At 41.5% G+C, this 16,620-nt stretch overlaps 1 long non-coding RNA gene across 1 annotated transcript; it reads right to left on the reverse strand.

The window, feature by feature from the left end:
• Nucleotides 1-4,407: 4,407 nt before the first annotated feature.
• LOC146524125 (uncharacterized) lies at nucleotides 4,408-5,695 on the reverse strand. Its single transcript, XR_014869868.1, has 3 exons — nucleotides 5,336-5,695; nucleotides 5,109-5,172; nucleotides 4,408-4,737 (listed from the first exon to the last, which is right to left on the reverse strand). It is a non-coding gene; the product is annotated as an uncharacterized LOC146524125 (long non-coding RNA).
• Between the last annotated feature and the right edge of the window lie 10,925 nt (nucleotides 5,696-16,620).

A 16,620-nucleotide genomic window follows, 5' to 3' on the forward strand; every position in this document is an offset into this window, starting at 1 on the left:
ATTATGTGCATCCTTTTACAGTGAACATTGCCGTTTTTATGCTTGTAGTTTATTCTCCCGACTTAATCAGCTCAATGACTTCAGCCTGCTCAGTAAATTGTGTTCAAACAGAAGAAAACAAACATTCAGGGACAGAGTGACTGACTGGAAAGGGAGGACGTCAGTAGGCAGCTGCTGTTTAGTGAAAGTCATGTAGGCATAAATAACAGAGCCAGCAGTAGTGTCTGCATATGGGTGTGGCGTGTATGCAGGGTGACTAGAATGGAAATGTGTGGACAGGTGCAAAACAGGAGTATTTTGAGCAGCTAATGAATGTAGAAAATCAAGGAAGGGAAGAAGAACGGAGGACACTGAGGCTGCGTTCACACTGCAGGCGAAAGCGCATCAAATCTGATTTTTTTGACCCTCTGCGACCCATATCTGATCATGCTATGACGGCACAAATACAATATTTTCAAATCCGATCTGGGTCACTTTCGTATGTGGTACTGAATCCGATACATATCTGATGTTTCAGAAAGCGACTGCTGTTTGAACGGTCATGTCGCATTAAATCCGTCTTTTACGTCACTGACACAAGACAGACGCCGATTATCAGTGCCAGAGAAGACATCGTGAACGCTTCCTGTCCGTCCAGTGAAACTGCTGTGAAGACAACGTTGGAGAAACGTGAACATTTTATTTGTTCTGTATAATCTGCAGATTCTGACAGAAATCTGCAACTATCCTTTGAAGCTCCGCTCCTCTAAAACAGCAATAAGGATCATTATTAGGTTATTTACATTATTATGTAAATAACTAAATAACTTAAAGCAAAAATTGGAAACGTAAAGTCCGAAACAAGTCTTTATATTAAGGTCAAACAATACTGTTGCTCTGGGTCTAAACAGAGCGCGTTGTGTGTGACGTCTTCTTTTGCACATGCGGGCGCTTTGAGCGTTCACACTAGAGCGCGTTTGCTGTCGCATTTTATTTGTAGTGTGAACGAGCAGACAAAAAACTCTGAATTGAGCATCAAGACCTGCAGAGTGAACGAAGCCTTAGTGAGTCAGGAAGTCTAGAGGATTAGAAGAAGGACGAGACGGCTGCTGTGAGGATGGTAATGAGCAAAATGAAATTTAGTCAACCATAAATGTGCAGCTCTGAAGATATCTAGGAGAGAGAAGGCGGTGGACTTTTTGACCAGACAGTTTAACAGTTTTGCATCATGAGAGGACGCCTTAGGAGTGATGAAGATGTGTCAAGTTCAGGGCAAAAACTGGACCCAAATGCAGGACTTTCCAAAAGTCCAGTGAGTTTATTTACAGTGAAAACAGTAAACAACAAAGTGATAATCTACGCAGTGTGGCGTCTGTGGAGATAACCATAAGAAATATTCACAATGGGTTGAAAAAATGAAGTAAATTTGTGTTGTGCCCCAGTAGGATGGTTTGTGAGGTAGGATGGATTCCCAGAACACTGGCACTTGTAAACACATATACACATAAACGGGGAAACAGGGGACCAGCAGAGGAGCCAAGACAACACACATAACAACAAAACGGATAAACAGACACACGGGCAGGTCGAACAGCGAGTCTGCCAGACCGTGACGAGATGAGTCCAGATACCATATGCATTGTGTGTGCCCTGCTTACTTTCTTGTTTGCTAAGGTGATGGGCAGGCTGGCAAAGAGTTTCCATGGATAAGGATATTTGCAGACGACACTATGATCTAAAGTGAAAGTAGATATAGAAGATATTATGTGTGTGAATGAGAGGGAGGTTGGAAAGTTGAACATCCACAGAGTTGATGGAATAAAGTTTAAACTCCTGAGGTCGACCACACAAACATTCAGTGCATAAGAGAGACGAGGAAGAGCACGCAGGCAGAGTGGGTGGAGACGAGCGTCAGGAGTGATTTGTGACAGAAGCATAGCAGCAAGAGTGAAAGGGAAGGTTTAAAGCTGGTACTGAGACCTGCTATGATGTATGGTTTGGAAAAACTGGCACTAAACTAAGGAGAGAAGGAGCTGGAGGAGGTGGAGCTGAAGAGTCCGGCAGGCTGGACAGGATTAGAAATGAATAAATCAGAGGGACAGTTCAGCTTTGTTAGCAAGACGAGGCTGAGATGGACATGTGCAGAGGACTGTAGCGGTTTTGGTGAAGGTATGTTGAAAAACACCAAGATCCCAGCTGAAAGTATCAAAGTATCCCACACAGACCTGCAAAACTAGTCAAAACACACATTTACCAAAGTACCTGTTTCACACTGGTGACTTAATCTTTGTAAATAACAACATCTTGTAATGTTGATTAGGTGAGTTTGATAAAGACCATGAGATTACACCACAGACAGTTGAAAAGTGGACAAATGAACAAAAGCAGCTGTTCCTGTCACACATTTCCAGTTTGTCTCCTCACGCTTCCAACTGTCAGCGTGTTCTGACATAAATCAATCCAAACAGCGCTGCTACAGCAAACATGTGGATGTGTTTGTTCTACACGATCTCCACATCTGCGACTGGCTCAGGGCCTCTAACCACATCATCTTTCAAAAGGGCCACTGGCAAAATAAGGCTCCCTAGATTTGCCCCGTAGCTTCTGGTGGGAAAGGATCAGGCTGGAATACCTGTGCCTGCACTGGTGGACCGATTTCCCTCCCTCTCCCTGTTTCCTTTCTTCAGGTGATGGATCTGTGAAGCTCGCTCATTGCTTATGACCCAGAGAATGGCAGCATCCATCATGTTTGTTCTGTGCCTCCTTTCTTTCCCACCTTTCTTCCTCTCTGCACCCATCCAATCACAGCACCATAAACTGTCTGTCAAGCTGACAGGCCCATCCACTATATCACAGAAAAGCAACCACGCAGGCCGTAGGACTCTATTATACCTGTTCTGTACCCCTCGATCGATCAGGCTTCATGCAGAACATGTAGCTAATTATTTCTTTTATAATCGTGATTTATTATTCACAACATTAGAAACATCAGAATTCTTTTAAACTCTTCAAAATTACAGCTGATATGAGAACTTTCTGAACACATTTTTCAAGAACAATCCATGCATGGCGTTCACAGCCATGTACAGCCTTCTTTTTTCAAGCCAAACAGTGAGATGCAACAGTAAATTGCACGGCTGGACTCCTGGTTGTGCAAAATAATTAACGGAAAACGTTTTAAATCAGAGTCTTGCATCAGCTCAGCCGTGATATTGATCTGGTTAGTTGAGCAGCAGAGGAGGTTGTTAATGAAATTGTCAGGAGCACTCGAGGGACAACAACGAGACCACCTGTAAAACCCTTCCTGGGTTTTATTTTTCAATAGTTTTAACTTCAGACCCACTGTCCACGCTGGTGCAGTGATAATGTTTGGAGAGGATGCATGGAGATCCTTGAAGATGATAGATTTGGTACCACTGACTGGTACTGCATGTGCTCCTGATCTAAATCTGAGAGCACACCTCTAGGACAGTATGTGTCAGTTCATCCGACACCAGTAGGTTACACTTCTGATTGTCCAAGATGTTACTGATGACCTTAGTCAGAATCCTGCCTAGACGCAGTGATGCCGTGGCGCCATGGCGCCGTGGATCTTCGATTGGTCTGAGATAGCCCGCCTGTGAAGGAGGCCATTTGTGACTGGCCTGGGGGACAGCCCGACGGCGGTCGCCCCTCTCCAATCGCGCACTCATGCTTGTGGAGAACCTGCTGCTAAATAACTTGTAAATGACCGGATTCTGGGTCAACTAATTGCTGCAATCTACTGAAAGTCAGCCATCGATCCAAGCTGGAGGGGTGGCTGCAGCTCAGGAGGTGGAGCAGGTCGTCTACTGATCGAAAGGTTTGATCCCTGGCTCCCCCCGTCTGCATGCCAAATGTCCTTGGGCAAGATGTTAACCCTGAGTGTGAGTGATAGTTAGAAAGCACTTCAGAGCATAGAAACAGTGCTTGAGTGAATGTAGCGTGTTGCATAGAGCGCTGTGAGTAAACTGGGAGAGTATAAAAGAATCAGTCCATTTATCGTCACTGTCAAATCTAATCAGTTCACAGAACTGGAAAAAACTAAGTAAAGTTTACTTAAGACGACTGTTAGGACAACTTATACATTGCAAGTCTGCAGTATTAAGAATAACTTGATATTTCTGACTGTACAATACTAATTGTTTACCTACTGACAAACATTTCAAGTTCAACTAAATGAAAAAACAATTTGTGGTAACCTGAATATGATTAAAAATAATTAACAACACTTTTTGTAATGATGTTAAAATCAACTTTTATTTTCAAACACAACAAAGTATAACAGCCAACATACTGGACACTGTTCTGCTGAACAACAAACAATTATATTGCCATCACTGTTATAATCTCTCAATGAAACAAAGTCTCAGATCTAATTATTCTGAAAATAAGTTTAGGCCTACCACACGTTTGTTTTGTACTTACTTGCATAATCAAAATAAAATATTGTTCTGTCACAAGTGCAGTCTCTGATTTAAACACATTTGTTTTTCATTCCAACACAGGAGCTGGAATGTTGTAGTGTTTTAAGGATGCTTGTTTCCAGTCCAGGCATTACTGCCTGAATGACTGTCATGGATCGAGGTGATCCAAATGTAGGTGCAGAAGAAAGTCTTTAACTTCGCTTAAGTACAGTGGCAGTGGATGTGGGTTGGAGATGCAATGAGCTTGAACCTGCAGGCGACCATCTTCACTGACCACACCATCTGTGACGGAGGACTCATCTCTGCTGTTGTCCTGCAAGCAAACAATCATATTTTTTGGAACATGAACTTAATTGCTTTCTTAAAACATTTTTTTCTGCACTTGATATAAACAGACTCTAATTTAGACAATCTCAGGCCCCCTCCCCACCAGAGAGGTGACATTCAATGTCCCACTGTCAGTCTGGATAGCCGTGACCACCACCCGACACACAATAATGTCATGAAAGCATCATTTTAAAAAGGGCTATGCAAACATGACCAATAACTTTCATTCTAATGTTGTGCAAAATGATTTATAGAAAACTTGCAGACTTCACTATATAGAGTGTAGACCCTCTAAACTAAGTTTGTAATGTGATCTTTCAAGAAATGCAGACAAACTGTTGTTGTTTGTTTACTTACACAGCATGTCTTGTAGAATTAACTGGAGTCACCAGCAACAGCATCGTGCAGTCATATCTCACGTCTAATAACAGAAGACAGGAAAAGATCAGAAACAACTTCCCCAAACCAAAGCACAAATAAAACAATAAGTAAAACAGGCTGATCTAAAGTATCATGAAAGTTCAGCCTGTTTAATATAAATGTCACTGACAGTTGCTGATATATTGGAAAACCAAAATACTTACTGATGTCTTTCTGTCCAACAGCAGGAGTGCTGGTCCCGAGCCTCAAAGACAGGAAGAAGCAAGCAGAGGGAGAAAAAACATTTTTCAGAAGCTGATTTTATCCGTAATGGCTGTGATGTCATTGTAACTTACAACACAGAGGGTCAATGTAGACCCCACACAACCAAATTAGACTAACATAGTAGTAAAAACAGCATCTACTGTGTCTGAATGTGTGGTATTGGCACTGTCAGTTTAGTGTGTTTAAAAAAAGAAATTTAAATACAATCTTTACATGCTTGTTAAAAGCTAACTTGCAATATATAAAGTTTCAAATAAGCAAAATGACCAGATCTAACATGGCAGTGTTTATATGTAACATGATGTTTCTTATGATTCAACTGTGTAATTTAACTTAATTCTTTAGAAGTACAACCTATAATACTTTATTCTCAAGTATAAAGCCAACCTAGACTTTAACCATTTAACAGGCCAATAATCTGGATTATAGCTTTCACAACAAAACTTGTTTTTAAACACATTTTTAACAAAATATAAACTATTGTTATTATTCTTCTTCTTATTATTATTGTTATTATTATTCTTATTATTTATAATGTAATTAAACAGAAAGTCGGTTAAATATAAAAGCAGTTTGCTTATGTTGTTAAATAAAGGCTAGATTTGACATTAATAGATGTCACAGATGTTCAACAGCTGACACAAAGCATAAAAAAACAGACGTCTCAGAAAACGTTGGAGCATTTTTGCAAATATGTGACGTCTTGATAAATCGAGCAGATATTTGAATTCTACACAGCTACATTATCCCCTGAAAATATCTTACAAGTTTATTTTGTGACCCAGAAAAAGTAATATTTAAAAGTCTGTTAGCTCGTCCGCCATTGCCGCGTTTGAGTTTTGGACGAATTGCATTCTGGGAGATTTAGCTGCACCAAGTCCACACAAGTCACCACGATTCATGCTCGATAAAACGGGCGGAGCAAAAACACATCCTGGAATCCTTCATGTGTACTTTGAATCGGACTGAACTGAACGGCAGCTGCTTTAAAAATGTTTTTTCATTCTTTAAACTTGGCCCCGCCCTACTGTACCTCTAGATTAAAGTTCCTTTGTGTCCATCCTGGAGTGTTACTCTCTGAACTTCCTGTTAGTTTTGAGGAGCAGTTGATTTTCAAAGTTCATCCTCGCTCGCTTTGCAGTGAACAGCAGTCCAGCACAGCTGCAGAGATGCTCGCAGACAGCTGAGCAGGCCAGTGTTACGTTTGAGAGATGTGTGGAAATAAATTCAGCAGATCCATCTTGTCCAAGACACGGGCAAGGTACCCATCCAGCTCCCCTGTAGCTCGTGGCCGTTTGGACTTCATGGACGTCTTCTTCATCTGAATGTTGCTTGACTCGCTCCACCCAGCCTCTGCCATCTGGTCAAGCTGCTGTCTCACACAGATCAGACCTGTTGAATGACAAATACACAACACATTATTTCTGACATTTCATTTTGGATAAATGAGGCAACAAGAGTTTATTATAGTGCATGAATTACAAAAACTACATCATCCAACCAAAGCGCTTTTGGACACCATCCTGAATGGCTCTGATGAGTGGTGGTGGTGGGGGGGGGGGTCCAGTCTGCTGAGTTTAGCTGGAAGATCACAGGAAGGAGCCACCCCATGTGCGTACTGGTCTCAGACTGGAGGAGGTTTAAAGCCTTCACCACAGTCTTCATCACAGTGCAGGACTCAGCCTGTGTGACATAATCAAACCAACCTTTAGTAAATTATCTTCAGGCATAGATGTGGAACATAGAGCCAAGTATGGACATGCATTTTATAAATTCAAAAAGAGGTTTGAAAAACAAATAAGTGAGGAAGCTCCTGTGTCATTTATGTCATACTTTAGAAATGAGAAATAAATCTCACATTTTCACTTCACAGACATTCCTGATAGCATCCTCTCTTCTATGATCCGTATGATTCTCTGCAGAGCTTGTATGTTGAGTTCCACCGAGCTGGAACTTCACTTTCCACAATTTCTGCTGCCATGTAGGACCCAACTTATTCCAGATTGGTTGGCGTTTCCCAAAGGCTGCTCGTGACAGCTGTTCTTATGCATCGTTCATCTCTTCTGCCTTGGCAGCATCTGTTGTGGTGACTAAATTTAATAGGTGGCATGCACACCTTTGATGTGGTGGAAGCTGGTACTCAAGACCACCATCTTGCTCCAGGATGGTGAATGTGTCCAGTAGTCTGCTTTGGTCTCTTCAGAAGAGTCTTGATCTGACACTGACTCCACTTCCTCAGCCTGACTTTGGTCACCAAACACACTGAATGCTTTAACAAAGTTTGAGCCACTGTCTGCTGTCGTTCTTACTACTTTCCCCTTAGTCTGCATTGACAATGAATGCCATCCAGGGCACCAGCTAGGACATCAAAGGTGTGGGACCCTTTCAACCTCTGGCAGCAGATCTCCTCTCCAAGGTTTCCTCATCTATCCAATGAGCTGTGACTCCTGTGAAACTTTGCTGGTGTGCTGTCCAACAATCTGTAGTGATGGCAACATGGCTGACTTTACTGACGTGCAACAGCGCCCTCTATTCTGGTGCTGAGAGTGGGTCTGGACTCTCAAGACCAGAGAGTCGCCTTGAGTTGCCTATCTATGAAGCGCCTTGAGGCGACTTTTGTTGTGATTTGGTGCTGTATAAATAAAATTGAACTGAACTGAATTGAATTGAGGATTCAGTGCCAACAAAAGTTCTTTAAAAGAAGGTTGTTCCACCACAGAAAAAGGATGAAGACCTTCACAAATGAAATTAATCATGAGCTTGTCAGCCTTTGCCTGTGGCACTCGTCTGTTTGCACCCACTGCCATCACATCACTGATTCTTGCTTGCTCTTGTCTGGTTGCTCCAGGGCTCGCTTCCTCATTGTTATAAAGTCACTGAAGGCCTTCAGCTTGGATGGATGTTTTCTCTGTTAACAAACTTTTTTAAATCAGCATGTAAATCAATTTTGTTTTCATTAAAAACACCAAATTTTACATAAAATATTTCCCCCATACGTCCCTAATAAGGCATGAATGCATCACATAGCTACCTCTGGTAAATGACACCATCATACCAGGGCACAGACCTCTGGTCCGGCGATGCCTGTGACATCCTTGTGTTTTTTATTGGACAGTAACAGCAGGTTGAAAGTGCTAATTAACAAGTAACAGAAGTCAGCTGACTTTGACTAATCTAAGGCAGGTGAGCGCTCAGTTATTCTTTCGCCTGCACTGGGACCATGTGGGTTAAGTATGAAAGTAGCATCTTCTGTCTAATTTAACTATTTTAAAAAATAAATGATTATTATTAACAAACAGGAAAAACATAAGTAAACACATTTTCTTTTGGCAATTTACCAACCCAGTAAAAACAAATTAAGTTGCGGACGACAACGCGCCCGATAACAGCAAGTTGCCAACCAACGACGTTAGCTGTGTTCTTCACAGATGTCTTAACTTCATGTGATTAACTTTTTGCTACCATAACTGTACAAGTTTCATTTAACTTACATGCTTGTGCAGGTTTGATGGAATTTTTAAACGCTGCTCGGTCTCTCTGGGAAAACTCAGCTTACACTGCAGAATAAAGCTGTTGCCTTTCTTGCACCCGAAGCTGAAATGGTCCCTTAAATTCAGTGTCAGCAGAATTTCTTTTTTCACTGGATCCGTACCACCGCTGTCAGACTCCGTCTTTATCGTGACCTTAGCGCCAATTTGTTCTACTACCCATCATTCCTGCAGCATTTCCGAAGCGCAATGTTTTTTTTTTTAATTTACTCAGTAACGGGTGTTGAAAATGTACAATGGTTTATAAAAAATATACTTAAGTAAAAGTAAAATTACAGACGTGAAAAATGACTTTAAAAAGTACAAATACACAAAACAACTACTCAATTACAGTAAAGCAAGTAAATGTAATTCGTTACTTTCCACCTTTGCTCTTGATTTAAATTCTAATGATAATAATAATAATAATAATATTCAGCTTGACTCAGTTATGCAGAACATGAGCAAAGAAAAAGGAAAAAGAAAGCTTTATTTTCTGTTACGAGCTGCCTTTGGCCACATCTAAAGAAAACAACGACTTCAGTTCAACAAGATGTCAGCAGATGTTAATGAGTTAGCACCAGGATGGAGCTGTTGTTGTGATTTGGAGCTTTATAAATGGAATTGAATTAAATAATCTTGGGTGATTCGCCTGCTCTGCTCTGGCTGTGTGCTGCTGATACTGTCTTTATACTACACGATGTAAAGTTGGTGTGAAGGTGGAATTCAGTGACTGAATCTCAGGATCGTCAGATGAAATCCAAATTAATCTCTGCTTCCCTTTATGTAGCCTAACAGCATTGTGCATCACAGTAAAGCCAAAAAATCACCTGACCATGGCTCTGTACATTATGGTGTGTTGGTCATGTCTTTGTACACAATAACCCTGAGAGACTGTTTCCAGTGTTACTGTCTGTGTTACCAGATTAGGCAGCAAAATATTCAGGATGTCAGGATGTATCTGATCTCAGCTCAGTGTTTCACATTATTTCAGCTTCATTCATTTACGGCATTTCAGCTCTTGTAAATGAAAATATTCTGACTGTTTGAGAATAAACATTAAATGTTTCTAATCATGAAGCCCTTTGAAAAAACACCTGTTTGATATTTCAAAAACACATTTTCCTCACCGTGCACCTGATCCAAGGACGAGGTGACATGTAGCGCTCCGAGACACCACGGCCACCTTCAAAGAGCTTTTTGGTTACATTATTTCCAATTCAAAGATGATCTTGTACAGTTCAAGACTCAAACTTCTCAGGCCCCAGCTGTGCCTTTACGCCTCGACTACAACATGAATTCAATCCCTGCTTTTCTTCATGGTGGAGCAAGCTGAGTCACTTCCTGTGGGTTTGTCATTTGAGCTTTGCCTCGCTTCTTTTGTGACCGACTTTGCCGAGAGGAGTCAGAAAGGAGTGTGAAGAAGCAGTGGGAAGGCATGCAACAAAGCACCATCGGAGCAGAGGAGAGAGCTTTTGTCCCACTCTTTATGGCTTTTTCTGGTTAACGTTTTACCTGAGGGACGAGTTTATAAGGTGAGATAGTAGGAGAATTATTTGGAGCACCAATAACTACACAATTACCCCCATGAAAATATATCACTATGTTCAGACAACACATGAAGCAAAAGATAGATGACTGTACATCTGCATTTCACCTCACATTACTGTTACGTGTGTGCATGTTGGCACGCTAAAAATCTCAATAAATATTAAGGTGAAAGAAGAAAATTTTGCAGAGCTATTCGTCTTACTTTGCAAAGAAAGAAACAACTTTGTAAATCTACTATAATCAGAGAGAAGTGCAGAATGTGGATTAAACCGTATAAATTAATTTCATGAGGCATTCAGTGAGATGAAATCATGAACCATTGCAGAGCTCTGATTTACTCTCGATGCTGAAGACTTGTTTTCCTCATCACTTCATCAGGTTGTGATGGTGTCGAGCCCGCTGCGCTGCAAAAATGGCAGAATTATTGTGTTATTTCCTCTTCTCCACCTCCTGATAAACCGAGTTTACATAGCCCCCCCCCCCCCCCCCCCCCCCCCCCACTGTCAGAGCAGTTAGCGTTTCAAAGAACAAACCTTGCAAGCTTTTCTACAAATGGCATTTTATGTCAATTAAATGACATTTTTACCTTAAAAAAAAGACAACACATGAAGTGTTGAAAGTGTTGCTGTCATCAAATTACGTTTTCATTTTCTAAGTTGAGACATGTTGTACCGTTGCTCTGTGTCTCTGTGTTCAGCAGCACTTGGTTATTTCAGTTAATGCCAGTTTTAAATGTTTTTTATTGACGCTGAATTTTGGTAATTCGATTATTCTTTTCCTCTTTTGCGACTTTTTTACTTTACTATACACTCAAAACATAATGTGAATGCAACAAAAGAGGCTCTACAACAAGCTCTGAAGATGTGTGAGCTTCAAAACCTTCCAATCTTTGTTCCTGCTCTGATTGGACCTTTTTCTGGGCTGTGGAGCATCAGAGACACTGTTTTCAAGTACTTGCTTCTCATTGGGTGAACACATATATATTTAGTTGATTTTAATTTTCTTAGACTCAAATTCAACCAACAAGAAAGAATCATTTAACACAGCGGTCTCCAACCTTTTTTGCGCCACGGACCGGTTTATGCCCGACAATACTTTCATGGACCGGCCTTTAAGGTGTCGCGGATAAATACAACAAAATAAAACTAGTACCGGTACCAAAAAAAAGAAGATTTATTCATAACACACGTGAAAAGACTCAGGAAAACCGAGTAAACGATAAAAACGATAACAAAATAACGCTGAAAACCGATAAAAACCCTGAAAACTATACATTTCACACCTGAGCCTCAACTCTCGTGGCCCGGTACCAAACGACTCACGGACCCGTACCGGTCCGAGGCCCGGGGGTTGGGGACCGCTGATTTAACAAACACAATATACATTTATAATAACCAAACATTCTTATAGCTAAGTAATCAAACAAACTTGTGAATAACTGGTAACACGTCAGTGACAGGCACATCTCCCATCTGCAGTGGTTACATCACAGCTCAACTTCTTAGCTTAAAAAGAACAACTTGTTAAAAAGAGGGGACCTGTGTTGTGTAGAGCAGTAATCTCTTAATGGTTTGAATATGAGCGGCTGACATCAGTGTAGAATAATATGCAATGATTAAAATGGGCTCATGTTGGACCAAACTTAACCAGCAGCAACGTCACAAATGTCATGTCAAACTCTGTAAACTCAGAAGAAACGACTGCAGAATCCAGACAAACGTCCGTCTGTTGGCTTGTTTTTGTAGCTCTTTCTGTGTGTGTGCATTTACGTGTGTGTATGTGCATTTACGTGTGTGTCTGTGCATTTACGTGTGTGTGTATTTTGGGATTGTGTAAAATGACTGAAGCTGAGGGGTCAGTGAGTTTGTGTACATGTGTGCTGGAGAGAATAAACTGAAAGGATGAATACTCGGCTCCAGCAGAGCTGCAGCCTTATTGCAGCAGACAATAACTCTGTTGTATCTGATTCCTTAAGGAAACAGGTTTTTCTGTCTTTTATGGATCTGCCAGGTGCACCTCTGCTCTGTATCTGTGTGCTCACCAGGGTAGAAAACCAATGTATGATAAGGCTGAGAAACAAATGAGCCTTTTGGAGCCGTGCTGAGCACCAGGCAGGAGGCAGACCCCGATGCTAGCAGCTCCTGAGCACCAATTTTCTTACTTCTTCCTGATATGCTACTTGGGTACTTCGCCTGCTGCCACCTTACTGTGCTCCCAACCTTGGAGTAAAAGAAGAAACAAAAGTGCCACTTCCACCCCTGCTACGAGCCCCAGCATATGCACCAGTGGGTATTCATCTAAAGTGGATGCAGGTTTGTTTTACAGGCGCATATTTAGCAAAGGAACAAGTTGTCTTACTGTGAGTGCACAAAGGTGAACGCACTTGGATTAATGCTCCTCTACTGCCCTGTATTTCCATATTAATTCAGTGTGGTATTAGAATAGTGGAGAGTTTAGTCATCAGGAAAAGACGAGTTATATACCGGCTTTACTGCTCAACGACGGAGGAGGAGGAGGGGAAGGAGGAAGAGGAGGAGAACAGGACAAAGTGATGAAAAGGCAAGTGCTGGTTAAGGGTGCAGATCATCTTTGAATAGAGAATCACAAAGAAGCCGGCAGGCACAAGGCGTTCTGATGACGAGCAGGCGGAAATCATGCGAGCGGCACACAGCTGTACTCATTCAGAGGAAGCCAGAAACACTCGAGCGAACAGAGTTCTGCAAGTTTGACTTTTACTGAGCGGGAGAACAGTCGAAGACTTAAGGTGATTCAACAGGACAACAGTAACAGCACCTCTGAGACCCAGGACTTGGATCTAACTTGTGTCCTGCTCTGAGGCCGACAGGAGCTTCCACGTCGTGCTGAGGCATGTGATTGGCCGGTCCCATCCTCGGTGATCAGGGTGGTCCGGCCTTCAGTTAGCCATTCTGGGTGTGTCTCATCCATAAACAGCATCTTTCTGTAGCTTTCACATTTTCATAGACTTTCAAAGGCTACGTGTTGTTGGTCAGCCATAGAGGATTCCCACCTTAGACGTAATCTTCTCTTTCAGATCAGCTGCTCAGGTATTCAATGTACCAGGTAATCTTAGGGCTTAGTACCCACTCGCAGAGGATGATGACACCACCCTCCTGACCTCTTTTTGTTGTACCGTGTCAATCCCTAGTTGCAATAGTAGTTATTTCTTGCAGATATTGGAGCTCGTTCAAGTAACGAGTAAAGTAAGGGATTACTATTGCAAAAACGGTAATTAGATTACCGTTACTTTCCCGTAGGAACGCTGCGTTACTGCGTTACTAAAACCGTGATTTTCTGCGAGAATGTCTCATGACAGTGACGTAAGCGAGTGCGACGTTCGTGACAACAGCTGTGTGCAGATCAACAATGGATCATATATCGAGTGCAGAGAGAGTATGAGCGTGCAGCGTTTAAAGCGTGGAAGTACTGACCTTACTTTGAGTTTGATTCCATAAAAAGTGACAAAAACATTAGTGTCCGTTGTGCGTGGGAAGAAAATTTCTTTTTACAGCGAAAAACCCCTAAACTTCCAAACAAGCACCGAGTAGCTACGACGTAATGGGAAACTCACAGAGAAACTCGCGGATTCTTCCACTGACCGCTGCACACCTGCACCAGGGTAACCCTCCGCCTACCCCACTCCTGCTTTACAGGTGAAAATAGAGCAACAGGACCGCTAGTCTTTGACTTTATTTATTTTCTGCTGTGTTTTACTTGCATCTATTTGAAAGACTGAGTGTAAACACACAAAATATTTTATTTTATGTGCAGAAAATAGGTTTAAATGTTAAACTAATTTCTTCCAGTCAGAGAATGTTACAGATAATTAAATTTTTGCTTGATGCATAAAGTTAAAAGATTAAAACTAATAAAACAAGTTTTAAAAAGAGACTTTTCCATTTGATTACATTTTGTATGATGATTATGCAGAAAAAGTAGAATTGGGCTGAAAGATCTATCACTTTATCACCTATTCAGGTTGTAAATCGTGTTTTTAAAAAGTAACTAAGTAACTAAGTAATTAATTACTTTTGAGTGAGCAAACACACGGATACAGGATGATGCTGAACCTGGACTGGATGCAAGAAGAGACCAGCAGCCCATTTGTGGACAAGAGGGAGCCTCGTGAGGCTGCTGAAGCTGCGCTCACCTATTTCTTCATCGTTGAGCTTTTCAAAATAAATCATAGAACAGACAGAGATAGCAACTTGCAAACTGTAATGTGTCTTGAATTAGCAACCAGTGAAGAATGTGAAGTGTTACTACAGTCTGTCAATGAAGACGCCACCATATTTGTCAGTTATGTGGGGTTATTGAGACTAAAGTCATCTTTGTGGAGGACGGAAAGCAAACTGTGTTGGTCTGCAACCTGCCAGCTATTACCCCGATAGTACACTCCCCCCTCCCACCCTGAAAATGGTGCTATGTACGTGATGAACTGAAGACAGAAGAAATAAGATGCAATGCAACAAAATGAAAGCAGCACTGGAGTGGTGGACTGAACAATGAAAAGAAAGTGTGCGTGTCTTGGTGTGGAGGAAGGTGAGGCGCACAGAAAGCTGGACTACTTCAGTTATGTAGGCTGCCTGTAATGATCAGAAACACACAGGGATGATTTCTCAATAAGAGGATGAACATATGCAATGTGTTAACTGTCATTTTGAGTGAAAAGAGCCCCAATAGAGAAGAAATGGTAAGAAGAGAATCAGAAAAGAGAGGACGAACAGGAGAGAAAGCCTGAGTGACTAACTGTGCTTCTGCAGTCAAACATACATGTGGTTGTAAAATAAAGTGGTGAAGCTAAAAGGAGACAAGAAGGATGAAAATGTCAGCAGTGCAGTCAGGTGTCATCGATAGGACACCAGCGTTTGTTCTTCTTGTGTTTTACTGGTTTTTCTTTTTCTATTACACAAGAATCCTTGTGTACTGGATTCAGCTTTGGTTCAAACGACTTGTAAAAATCAATGGTAAACATATCATTCATCAGCTGTACAACTAGATTTAAGCGTGGCTCCACTAAAAATTGCAAAACAAATGGAAATACGTGGAGGATGAAATGCAATCACAGATAAATGTTGTAAGTAGTGTGTTCATTGATTCGCTGCACCGAGACAACATCCCTCTGCTGCTTCTTTCCTGCTTTGATTCTGAATCTAAGATTTTTATTTTTATTTATTTATTTATGGGTTTTTATTAATCCTGAGATGGCAGCAAGAGGCAAATAAAACTGGACTTTACCTTGTTGCATCCTTGAATTCTTCTGCGCAAATTAGAAGAAACACTGGAGCTGGGAAATAAAGGCGACCCAGGGAGGAAGCATCTCCACAGGCCAGCATGTGGAGGCTCCAGCAGCACTGATGGATGCTGGCCCAACAACAGACTCGTATGGAGAGCTTGCAGCCCACACTCGTCAGAACCTTCAGAGATAAAGTCTTGCAGACGTGGTCAGAGTGAAGCAAGCTCTTTGAGACCGAGTGCTGTCTCGAGCCAATTTAGATTTCAGTAAGTGGAAGTTTCCAGTTTCCTTTTTGTATGTTATGTAAACTCTTTACGTGAGCTGTGCATTGGGCTGATGAATACAGCTTGCTGCCCATATGGGTCCTCCTTCTACCACACAGCCGTTCACTGCCTGCATCCTGCTTTCTAAAGAAGAACACCATCAGTAAATCAGCAAATCAGCAAATCAGTAAATCAGAGACAATCCTTATAGTATTACATTAAGTCTAAATCCACAGAGCTGTCCCAGTCCTGGTGCTGAACATCTATCGACCTAAATAAAACTCAAGTACTGAGCATAACTGGTGCAGTTTCTTCTCTTTACTGCACTTTGCATAAAGTTACTTCATAATTAAAAGTATTAAAGTTATTATTTTAAAAAGCATCCACACTATCCCACTCATACATAATCCAGATATCAAAGCATACACGTCTAAGAATAAATAACGACCTTTAGTTCTGCATCATATTTGATCTCTGTTACACCGACGATCAGCTGGGAAAAGAAAGAAATGCAGGAGAAACGTCCTCGTGTTTTCTCATCCCTCTTCATGTCAGCTCTGCTTGACCAATCCGTCTCATCATCAGCATCTTAAAAGACATCCTTTCCAACCTATTACAGCTTCAAAACA

This window comes from Neolamprologus multifasciatus, chromosome 2, assembly GCF_963576455.1.
Source record: "Neolamprologus multifasciatus chromosome 2, fNeoMul1.2, whole genome shotgun sequence".
NCBI classification, from domain to species: Eukaryota; Metazoa; Chordata; class Actinopteri; order Cichliformes; family Cichlidae; genus Neolamprologus; species Neolamprologus multifasciatus.